This window comes from Hibiscus syriacus, unplaced genomic scaffold, assembly GCF_006381635.1.
Source record: "Hibiscus syriacus cultivar Baekdansim isolate YM2019G1 unplaced genomic scaffold, ASM638163v2 tig00111835_pilon, whole genome shotgun sequence".
NCBI classification, from domain to species: Eukaryota; Viridiplantae; Streptophyta; class Magnoliopsida; order Malvales; family Malvaceae; genus Hibiscus; species Hibiscus syriacus.
In genome coordinates, this window is record NW_024063193.1 from 403,673 (window position 1) to 416,353 (window position 12,681).

General features: G+C 30.0%; 1 pseudogene; it reads left to right on the top strand.

Annotated features, from left to right (window-relative positions):
* The first annotated feature begins 11,995 nt into the window (after positions 1-11,995).
* LOC120171726 lies at positions 11,996-12,392 on the top strand (annotated as a pseudogene).
* The last annotated feature ends 289 nt before the right edge of the window (positions 12,393-12,681 follow it).

The window sequence follows — 12,681 nt, forward strand, 5'->3', positions numbered from 1 at the left end:
ATCGTCAAAGAAAGGCACCGGGAAGCCGAGGGATTCATCGAAAAAGGGTAAAAGCCGAAGCCTTTCCTTTAGATCTACGACAACTCGTCTCGATTCAAGAGAATCGGGCCACCGATTCGTGTTCACGGGATCAAGGAGTGTTTTGAAGTAAGGTGAATTTTTCCGACCGCCGCCCGTAGCGTCGGAGAGGCCATCGGGCGGTGGCCGGATATCGCCCAGGCGAGGGTAGTTGAGAGCATTTGGGGCTTTGCTATTTTGAGGGAAGAAGGGAAATGAAAATGACTTGGGGTTTTTTTTGGGTTATATACTAACCCGTTAGACGACCTGCGACCCGACCTGGAGGGTGCTAGATCCACGCGTTTTCAAGGTGAAAGGGGGTAAATTGCGCTTTTAACCCCTAGGGTTTTCTAAGCCTTTTTTTGCATCCCACGATTCGATTTTTTATTCCAATTCTCTCTTAAATTGTATCCCCAAGTTGTTATTATTTTAATTTAGTCCTTATTTATTTATTTATTTGTTTTATTTATTTTATTTAATTTTTATTTAACCTTTTTTATTTTATTTTTATTTTTATTTTTTGGATTATAATTATTGTTTTTTCTATTTATTTATTTATATTATTATTATGATATTTTTTATTTTTTTATTATTGTTATTATTTTTTGTTTTGTTCTTGGATTTATTTAATGTCTTTTATCTAATGTTTTCGATTCCTTTTTTTAGAAGATTTTCAACCAATAAGAGGTAAGTAATTTTAATCGAGTTTTTTTAAAATTTCAATTTAAATTTCAAGTTTTCTCTATAAAGACAACCGACAAATTAATTGGTACCGAAAGGGCAGTTCAAGGGTGCTATTCCTTCCTTGACCGTAACCGACTCTCGAACCCGATACATTTCTGGTAAAACATAGATCAGGTAAGATGGTATATGATCTACCTAAATATCATTTTAAAATGATCAATGGCGACTCCAATCCATTTAATCTAAGTCGAAGCCCAATTCCGGGAGCAACCGAAAGACGGTCGCGACAGATCTTATGGAAATGTAAAATTTCAGGAAATAAGTGTTTGTTTTGGATTAAAGTAGGATCTTTTGGAAGAACAAGTGAAGAACACAAAGGAAATGTGTTGGGTTTGATCTAAAATGTTCTTCATTTTCTTGGAAGAAAGTGTTGTTGGATGAGTTTAGAAAGTGAGGGGGTGGCCAGGAGAGAATTTGGGTGAAGGAAATATTGGAGATGTTAAAAATGAGATTGGGTTAAAAAAAATGGGTTTTTATACTAGATGGAATTTGGGAAAATGCTTCAGAAATACCAAGCTTAGCATGTGTTTTTGTTGGTGGTCGTGGCTTTTTTTTTTGGTCATTGTATAATTACAAGTTGGAGGTTTCCTTATTTTCATTTAATTTAATTCAATCCTGAGAACTTTCAATTTGCTTATTAATGTGTTTATTTATTGAATGGTTGTATTAATTTTCAATTTTTCTATTTTAGTCATGGATATAATTATAAACTAAAACCCTTCGGCTTTAAGACCTTTAGTTTTATTCACTTATTAGGATTTAATTTAAGCTTTTAGAATTTAGGTTCTTTGATGATTAATAAGATCGGAAATAAGACCTTAAGATTAGGTTCTATAGTATTAATCACTAATTTAGAATAAATTTGATCCTTCTAAGTCTAATTACTTCTAATTTAATTCAATACTTTTAATTTTTTTTAAAACTCATTATCAACACATAATTGAGATTAATTAAAAATATTTGTTTGTTTTTCTAATATTGAAAAGATCCTTCCTAAAATAATTCGATGTTCCCTTTCAATATTAGTAAATAAATAAATATTTTTTTCAAGTGCTTGAGATTAAATTAGGTCTCGTTAATTAATGAATAAATATTAACTCATCATTCCTCAATAACTCGATTAATTGTGTAATCCCTAGTTTTTTTAAGGTCTTTATTATTATTTTTTTTTTTTAATCTTTCAAATGGCATTCTTTAAAACATTTTTAATTAAAACATTTTTAATTAAAACATTTTCAAATGATTCCCTTAACATAACTAGGGAGTTACTTTCTTTGTTAATTAAAATAAATAAATTGTGTCATATTTTCCCTATTGTTTTTAAAAATTATAAAAAATGCCAATTTCGCTTGAGGAGAATTTGAGTGTTGTATTTGATAGAAATTAAAATGTTTGGAAATAGATGGAGTTGTTATCGACCTTTGGGGTTAGGTAGACTGAAAAAATCGGGAAAATGTCTTTTTAAAAAAAGGCACGATTGGTCTGCATTTTAAGAGATTCTAAGTCCGAGAGTCAATTATGCCCAGGGAATGATTAACACCCCGCAACGGCCAAAATCTGTACCATCAATTATAATTTTGTCCCTATTATTAGAAATTTAAGAATTTAAATTTATAATTATTTTATTCTAAAAAATAAATAAAAATATTTTAAAAGGAATTTTAGGAAAAGAAAAAACATATATTATTATTATTGTTGTTATTTATTTTTGATTAAAGAACAAACTAACTTCTTAGTTATGCTAAGAGAATTATTCCTTATGTTTTAATCAGAATATTAAAAATTGTTTGGTTTCTAAGAAATTTGAAAACCCTAGAAAATGTTTAGTACTATTTCTAATTAATGAAGAAAGTAACTCCATATGTATGTTAACAGAATTATTTCTCATGTTTTAATTTAAATAATATTGACATTTTTATATATTTTTTAAAAAATAGGGAAAAGACGACATTATTTATTTATTTTTAAAACATAAAAAAGTAATTCTCTTAACCTAACTAGGGAGTTACTTTATTCATTAATTAGAAATAGTACTAAACATTTTCTATGGTTTTCAAATTTCTTAGAAACCAAACAATTTTCTAATATTCTGATTAAAGCATAAGAAATAATTTTCTTAAAATAACTAGGGAGTTACTTTCTTCTTTAATCAAAAATAAATAATAATATATGTTTTTTATTTTTCCTGAAATTCCTTTTAAAATATTATTTATTTATTTTTTAGAATAAAAGAGTTATAAATTAAATTCTTAAATTTCTAATAATAAGGACAAAATTATAATTGACGGAATCAATTTTGGGTTCTGCGTGTGTTAATCCTTCCTCGAGAGTAATCGACTCCCATACTAGAATCTCTTAAAATGCAGACCAATCATGTCTTTTTTTTTTTTTTAAAAAGACATTTTCTCAGGTTTTTGGCCTACCTAACCCCAAAGGTCGATGGCGACTCTATCTATTTCCAAATATTTTAATTTTTGTCAAACACGACATTCAAATTCTCGTCGAGCAAAAAAAGTCGTCATGATAGCTTGGCGACTCTGTTGGGGATCAAACCCAGAGTCTCTAGTTTCTTAGTGAGTCTGACCGTAAAAACAATTATACTTTGTTCCTAATTAGAATTTAAGAATTAATTTTAGTTAGTTTTTCTATTTATTTATTTTCTTTAGTTTTTTTATATTTCTTTCATTTCTTATAAATAGTTGTACTAATGTTTGATTTAAGTGATTTTCAAATATTAGATTTCTTCTGAGATTGTGTGATATTTGGTTTCGTCATTTAAAGTTTTAAGAATTTCTCCTCACACACTTCACATGCATTTCATGACATGAGCTCTATACCTGAGTTGTCCTTTATTAAGTGGGGGTGAAAGTGACGTCTTCATGAGAATTTATTCTCCGTGTTAGACATAGCGACTAGCTTCGGGGTCCAAAGTATCTATGTCTTCGTGGGAATTTATTCTTCGTGTCAAACATAGGGAAATGCATCCCCTCGAAATCGAACTTGATCCGTAAACAAGTAATGGGTGAGGATCGAGGGTTTAACAATCCCAAGGAGGCAGCAGGAAGGATGATTCGAGTACCCAAATCCTTTAAAGCAAAAACCCATCATATAATAAGTCATAGATCCACCTGATGTGAAACATAGAGAATTACTATTGTTATTATTTTTGTTATTATTATTGTTTACTTCTCCCTACTAACTTGTTTTTGTTTATTTTCTTGGTTATTTATAGTATTTCTCCACATCATCATTGAAACATTAATATTCGATCTCTAGTCAACGATCAACTTAGAAAACTTGAGTAGATGGAAGGAAAGAAACCAAGTGAGATGATCATTATCTCTGAAGTATGATAGTGGTCAAAGAATTTATGACACCAACAGGGAGATAGTTTGCCTACTAGTTACGTACCGACTTTGCCTTCTTACGCTCATACTTCCTTGATAGTTTGCCTACTAATTATGTACCAGTAGGTAGGTGATATCTCTCTAAAGTTAACATGATTATTGCTTCATCTAGAACTTCCAACTATCCATGATGTTTCATAGCATATGATTATCTTTTTGCTTGAGACTGACTGAAGCATAATCAGCTAGCTTTGACATGTAACCATCTCGCAAGTTATTGATAAATCCATAAAAATAAAATATTTTAGGTCTTTTTACTTAAGTTTTTTCTTGTCTAAGAGCCTTGTCATCACATTTTAGTTGCATTTAGGACATTTCATGCATGTGGTGGAAAATTTTTGCCTTGGCTAGTTTTTATTTATAAAACTGATACTGTTAATGAGAAGTGTTTTGTGTTGGATGTGATGATGCATGTGATAGGAAATGACCGAAGAGGAAATTATTTGTCGAGAAAATGTTTATGAGAAGGCCAAAGAAATTGAAGATGATGACCGTGAGGAATTTTTCGCCGCGACAAGTTTTATCTTACAAGTCTGATGTAATAAGAGACAAAATTGCTGATGTCGAATAGTCAACTGTCCAATGCACCTCACGTGAACCTTTTCCCCTTCCAAGGATTTATGACCACTGCCAACTGGAATATCATTCACAAAATGGGCATAAATTCAAGGTTAGATGGGGAAATTTCAAGGGTACTAAACCCTATAAATTCCCCATTATAAATATAACATTATGCCCACCATTTTAGGGGATCTCACTCTCATCTACCCTAAAAGCTTTAAAAAAGGTGGATGCAACAACTTCTCCATCGTTTCACTCTCGTCTTTCCTTGGTGTCCTCCATAGTCGGGCTTCACTAGAGTAGCGGCTAGGTCCTCGAGAGAGGCTACCGTGCTGGAGTAGTCATGGTGATGGTCTGATGTCATGACAACAACTCTATTTTTTTGGAGTTTCCTTCTACTTGTTCTTCATTTCTTATCTTTTAAAGGCTTATACTTAATGAATATTTTGGGATGATTTTAGCCACACCATGAACTGTTTTATTTGTTGTTGGAGTTTTTTGGATGATACTTTATTTTATGTTTAATGAATGATAAATATATTTATGTTTATTGTTGTTTATTCGCTGTTTTAATCTTATGCCTTAGCATTGTAAGAGCTTTTAAGAGATTGCTTGGTGAATTGGCATAATATTCCTAGTCTTTGTAAGAGCTATTGAGAGATAGTCATTTTTCTAGGAGTTGATACCTAATATCGAGAGAGTTAGGTTAGATATACCTGAACAAGGGAACTGATCCAGGATGATGAGGTTCTAATCGACCTTAGAGATAAGGAGATGGTTTTGAGCGACTAAAAACGATAGTACTTAATTGATATGCTAGGGTCACTGTTTACGCTGAGAGGTATTGTCGTGGCAATAGTTGTATCAGGTTCCTTAATAGAGATAATTGAGGAACACTTTAGTAAATCTTGTCGAGCAATATAGGCACATCATACTTAGCTCATCCTAGGCATAGAATAATTTCTCGCCGTATCAAATCTAACCCAAGTGCTCCGTTAGAAGTCTGATTATGTGAGGTTGTTAGTATATATTTTGGACTTGTACATTTTTTTGCCTTAGCAACTTTTATTTACTTAGTCTTGCAATTAATTTTTGCCTTATCAATTTTTATTTGTTTACTCTTGCATATTTTTCTTGCTGCTACAAAAATTATCTGCTCACTTCATTTTACACATTTCTTGCCTCAACAAACTTTTTCCATCTGTTCATACCATCTGCCATAGCACATTTATCATTTTTATATCATTAGATTTAGACGCTTAGGATTAGTCAGTGAAGCCTATTCCTAGCTGTAGCAATCTTTAAAGAATTTCTCCAAACCTTGTGGAGACGATACTCACTCACTATTGTATTACTTGCATCGATTGTATATACTTGCACAAATTTGCGTGCCATATCACACACATTTACACGCGACCAATTATCTTCTTTCTTTTTTTACGGTATTTTTATCAGCATCGTACCTCTGTATTCTTAATTTCTTCTATTCTAAATCCTTTATCCATTGATGAAAGCTATTCTAATTTGACAATCACCTCACGAACTAACACTTTCATGTTATGGTGATGTAAATAATGGAAAAAATGAAAATAAAGAAACAAAATAAAAGAAATATGTTAGTAAGGAAAATTAATAATTAAAATCAAAATTACAACAATTTTTATCCTTCATGATATTTATCCCACATACTTTTATTCTTACCTGAACATGATTTCTGCCCACATGCTTTTTGATAGAACAATAAATCCTAACTAAATATATCTCTAGTTCACATGCTTCAAATAAAAAAAAAAGACAAGGGAATAAATTGAAGCATTGCTAGGGTTTCAACATAGCTTTGGGGTGGGCTTTAATTTTACAACAACACAATTTGATTCTAAAAGGTATTTGAGTTCTCCTTGTCGGTGTCTTTTTGGGTTTACCAGACCTTCGATCCTAAACCCATCATAGGCTTATATGGATCAAGTTAAACTCAAAATGATACATTCTCTCATGTCTGACATGAAAAATAAATTCCTACGAAGACATAAGGTATATGAACCCCAAAGGCTACTTGCTAAGCCTGATACGAAGGATAAATTCTCACAAAAATGTTGCTTTCACCCCACTTAAACAGGACGGAGCTCAAGTAAATAGCTTAAATGATGCATTATTATTATTTTTTAAAAAATATATTAAAATCATTCAAATCACACACAAATAAACTATTTATTTGAAAAACAATAAAAAAACTGAAAGATAAGTAAAGAGGATCAAAAAAATAAATTAAGGCCTAAACTTATAATTTTCACTAAAAAAGACAATCAATAACCAATTGTGGCTTGACTCTCTATAGTCTTCAGCGGAGTCGCCAAGCTGCCACAACGTTCTTTGGGTGGTCCGAGTTTGAATCTCAACTTAAATTGAATTTTTTTTATATTTTGGAGTCGCCACCAACATTTTGGATTAAGTAATGTTGGATACCTAAAATTTACCTTTTTTTTATGAAATCTATGTCTTACAAAAGATTCACTTGTAAAGTTTCAAGAGTCGATTACGTGTGGAGAATGATAAATACACCCATATTACCCTTTCGACCAACATGATTATGAGTTGTCTTAATAGAGAAAATTAAAGTTTGAGTCAAAATTTAAAGAAGAGATCCAAATTACTTAACTTTGAATATTTGTTATTGTAAAATAAAATAAATTAAGATTATACAAAATAGAAAATAAACAATTTGAGTCTAATTTGTAAAAAAAAATGAGACAAAAAAACTACATGTGCCAAAATAAAGAAATAATAAATAAATAAATCAACAACAAAATTAAAGATATAATAAAAATAAATATATATTGTAAAATAAAAATGTCATCAATACAAATAAGTTTAAGCTAAAATACTTGGATCTTATAAGGATTTGAATTGGGTCATCAAGTCATTTATTTGACTACAAAATTTAAAACATACAAATTCCTTTTATTTCTTTCAAAATCTGGATCAAATAAAATAAAATAAAATAAAAATTTCATTCAAGGTTTATTGATAAATCTCAAAGAAAGCTTGGATCTATGAAGATTTATTTGAAAGTCTTTTTTTATTTCATTCATTCTCTCTTCGATGAAGTTTAAAAAAAAAATAGTAACCAAGTGACCTGAACAACAAGAACACAAACAAAACAAAACAAGAATACCTTTAAATAAAAATTCCTCTTTTATTACTCTTCTCTTCGAATTATAATATTGTGGTTGGCTCTATCTCACCTTCTCTCTCTCTTTCTCCTCACTCTATTTCTCATTACATAAGATAATGTGTATATATAAGCCTAAAAATTCTTTAAAAAAACTCTAGTATTTTTTTATTAATGTCTGGTACACCAATTAAAAGAAAAGGTAAAAAAATAATAAAAAAATTATAAATTACCCTAAATAAACAATTAAAAGTTTAAAACTGAATTTAATTATAAATAATTAATAAAATAATTGAAGATTCATAATAAATTAAAATTTTCATATTAGAATTGTATTCAATTTTCTGTATGTATTGTCTTCGCTAAAATAAACATATATTGAGTTCCCGATATCCGATGAGAACATTTAAAAATGTGCTGAAAAGCTAACGGACAACTGATTCCGTTTTAAGAAGATATCAAACTTTGAAAGTGTCTGAATTTGATTCAAAAATTCGTTGTAAGTCAACTGATGTACTAAACTCTAATATTCATTCCAATAAAAATGTTTGAGTCCTGTAAAAGATAGGACAAACAAAAATTTAGTATTACTATATTTATCAAAGTTAAGCTCGATTTGATATATAGATTTTACTTTTTGTCAAAAAAAGCGTTCAAATCTGTAAATGTTTAATTCAAATTCATTTAAATTTCTTTTATATTATTTTAAAATTTTAAATAAAATTTGATATTTAACTTAATAATTTATTTTTTGTTTACATTATAGTATTGTATACTTTTATAGATTTAATGATTGTGATATAAATTTTTTGAAAATTTTATGTAATTTAGTATATATTATAAAATTATAAAGTGACATAGATTTAAATAATAATCTGAAGCACAACTCATATTTTAAACCGACCTAAATTTTCATCCAAATCTATTTTTAAGACCTAATATTTTAGCTATGCCCTTCAAATATTGAAAGAATCTTTAAGCTTAATCGAATAACTTAACTCTTGAACAAGTCTTGCGTCCACTAATTAATGATTATATTTTTATATCTATATTTGAAATTCATGATTGTTTTTTATCAATGTTTTTTTAAAAAAATTTGACACGAATCAAATTATCTTAGTGGTTAAAGGGATGATTATTATTTATAGAAGTCACAGATTCAAACACCAACAATTGCAGTATGAGTGGTTGAGCGTTCCTTGTCAAATAATTAAAATTATTTATAATAATTTGATCAAAATATTCCATCCTTTTGGAATTTTTAGGTAAAAATATATTAGCACGAAAACAAGAGAAAAAAAAAATATAACTATACTTATAAAAGGCAACAATTGATTTAAGGACCAAATTAAAATAAGAGTCATAATTTAGGGATAAATTGAAATATTTAAAAGTTTTATGATTAATTTAAAATAAAAGTTATAGTTTAGAGATAAAATTAAAATATTTATAAGTTTTAAAATTAATTTAAAATAAATGTCAGTTTAGAGACATGACATGAGGTGCAATTTACTTTTTGGCTATTCTAGATTTGCAGTTCCACGTCAGTAAAATGCCAGAAAATATGGAAAAGTCAAGGGATACGATTGGCTAATCTAAAGTGAGTCATCCTAAGTCCCACACATCTGATTACAGTATTGGCAAATTAGACAACCAGAAAGAAGACAATATCAGTGCACTTACGCCTTAACTCTTACTTAGGGAATAACTGTCGGCTTACTGGACACGGTCGAGGCCCGAGGGTTCTCAGCGTGCCGTAATCACCTGCGCTAACATCTCACCATCGCACCACATTCAACCGTCCCCTATAAATCTGATGGTTCTAGCTGTAGCCCCGCCAATTCCTTTGACTCCCTCCGCCGTTACTTCGCGGATTTCTCGGTTCCAATTACCAGCCAAATTGTCGCATACAATAAGTATTTGACTAAGGGTAAAGTATATAAAAGGACCCCAACTAGTGCTACTTTGTTTAATCAGTTGAGTATTGAAAATTATAAAATAGACATATGATTATTTATATTTCTAAGCTTGTCATTTTTATTAAAAATTAATGATCGTCTGAGCTGGATGTTAACATGAATATTGAGTTATGATTGTGTTTTGAGATTTTAGGATAATATTTTATCATATTACAATCATCAGATTAACGTTCAACTAAGACTGTCATTAATTTTTTAATGAAAAAAGACGATTTTAAAATATATAAATAGTCAGATGACTATTTGTAGTTTTTAATAGTATGATGAAATTAACAAAATAATATATTATACTTGGGAGACCAAATATTAATACCCTCGATTAAATTGCCCCTCGCACGGAATTATTTAATAGTAAAGAACAATAGGTTACTGAATTATTTACAATCATTTGGGTCTTAAAAATAAGGGTAAACTATATATTTAGTATTTAAACTATCATTTTTATTCCATTTGAGTATCTAAATTTTTAATTTTTTAAAAAAATCATACCTAGCGTTCACTTTTTGTTTAGTTTTAGTACCCGTTGTTAACTTTTTGTTTTATTTTAGTATCCCGCCGTTAACTTTTTGTTTCATTTTAGTATCCCACCGTTAATTTTTAACGACGGTACTAAAATGAAATAAAAAGTAAACATCATGTATAATTTTTAAAAAAAAATGAAAGTTTAAATACTAAAACGAAATAAAAGTGATAATTCATATACAAAGTGTATATTTTACCTTAAAAATAATCACTGAACTAAACAAATGATCATATAACTATTCTAAATATTAAAACAAAATAAAAGTGATAATTTATATACTAAATGTGTATTTACCCTAAAAATAATCACTGAACTAAACAAATGATCATATAACTATCCTATCTAATATCTTAGAGTTAGTGATGTGATTGTAATAATATTTTAATTAAGTGATTAAATTGAAGTATTTAGAAATTAGTAACCATTTTATTACCAAACATGGGTATTTTACCCAAATTAAAAACACCACTATTTTAATTTAAAAAAATGATATTTTTGGTGTTAAGCAGAGGGGGAAGAAATGAGAAACAAGCAAAAAAGCTGCATCTTTCTCCTCACGCCTCTGAATTTTCCTGTTTATTTATTTATTTAATTATTTTTCTCTGCACTTTCTTAGAAGCCAAACACACCCCTACATCGTCATTGTACTCGTTTGGAGTAGTATACGCTCTTAGCTTCTTTCCAAGACTTGATACTTTAAAGGAGAAAACTCGACTTTTCGCCAGCATTTTTGCATCTGCTACTCGATCACTGGTATTAATTATTTGGAATCTTAAACGGTTCCACAATTTTGAGATCGGAGCTTTCACTTACTCGGATTTGAAGTACTTGCTTTTAAAAAATTATATTTTTTCTTCAGGAAAGTATAGAAAGTTTTGATATATTTCTGCTGCTTGTTCTTTTTTTATTGTTTATTTGCTATCATTTTTCTTGCTTCGATCGGTTCAGATTTGGTAGATTTAGTGGTTGTTAGGTTTGATGCTTGTTTTTGTTCTGTGAAAATATAGAAATATGGATAGGAAAGTATCGAATTCTAACAATTCTTCTGAACTGCTTGATTTTTTAAAGTTATTTTTTATCGTTTAGATTATTTAAATTATGTGTATTTCTAAGCAGCCAAATGGAATGGTCTCTTTATAAAAGGGATTTTGAAATTTAAATGAAGCTTGAAGATTTCTTTCATGATTTGAAGGAATTTTAAGTGAATTTCGAATCTATTTAAATTTGCTGAAAGGCTTGCGTGAAGTTGTGATGTTTTCCACCTGTTTAATGTATCGTAAATTCTAGTTGTGCCAGTTGAGGCTTTAACCATCTTTGTGCTTTGAACTTGTTAATGTTACTGAGGATCGGTGAGCACAAGGGAGTAGGGTCTGTAATCTTAGACAATGGTTACCATTTGCATTGCCTGGATTAGTCTTCAAGTCGAGTTATATTAAATCTAGATAGAAATTTTGAACACTGAAAAGAAGGTTTACTTTTTTTTTTTTTTTAATCTTGGACACTCATGTTATAGCTCAAACCACAATCCTCAGGGCTGCGAAACACGATTGTAAAAATGTCTCAGAAAACTGGGGTTCCCATTTCCCGTCAGTTTTTATAACTTTTTTCCTGTTGATTATAGGTTCATGGGTTATCCAACTTCCGGTCCCATGGGATATGCTGATGTAAATTCGGGAAACAATGCTGTGACTAGCTTGAGTTCCCCTGTAGACGGTGGTTCAAGGGTCAAGGCTTTTGAGAAAGTTGAAAATGGTGTTCCTGAGACTGATCAGATGAATCAGGATTCACCATGTAGTGGGAATGGTATGTTGGTTGAGGACAGACCTCCTGTGGGTGATGAGGACTTGGAATCTGTAGCAGCACCATTGCCTTCAGTGTCAAGATCTAACATTGAACTCAAGTGGAGTGACATAGCTTCATATGCTACAAAAAGGTAACATGCAGTTTAATGTTATGTTACCATTTCTGGTGTTGACAAGAACTACTGATATAAGCACACCTACTCCACTTGGTGAGGTAAGACTTGCACTTTGATTCTAGGACATAGGAAGGCAACAAGTGTTCCTGAAATAAAAATGCTCTAAAGAAAATGGTTAAATATGAATGAGTAAGATGGTAAGATAGAAATGACAGCGGAATAGATGAAGATGATGACATGTTTGAAAGGATTTAAAGAAGTATTTGTATATGGAACGATGTTATGGTGATGAAAGAAAGAAGTATGGAAATGGTAGTGAAGAA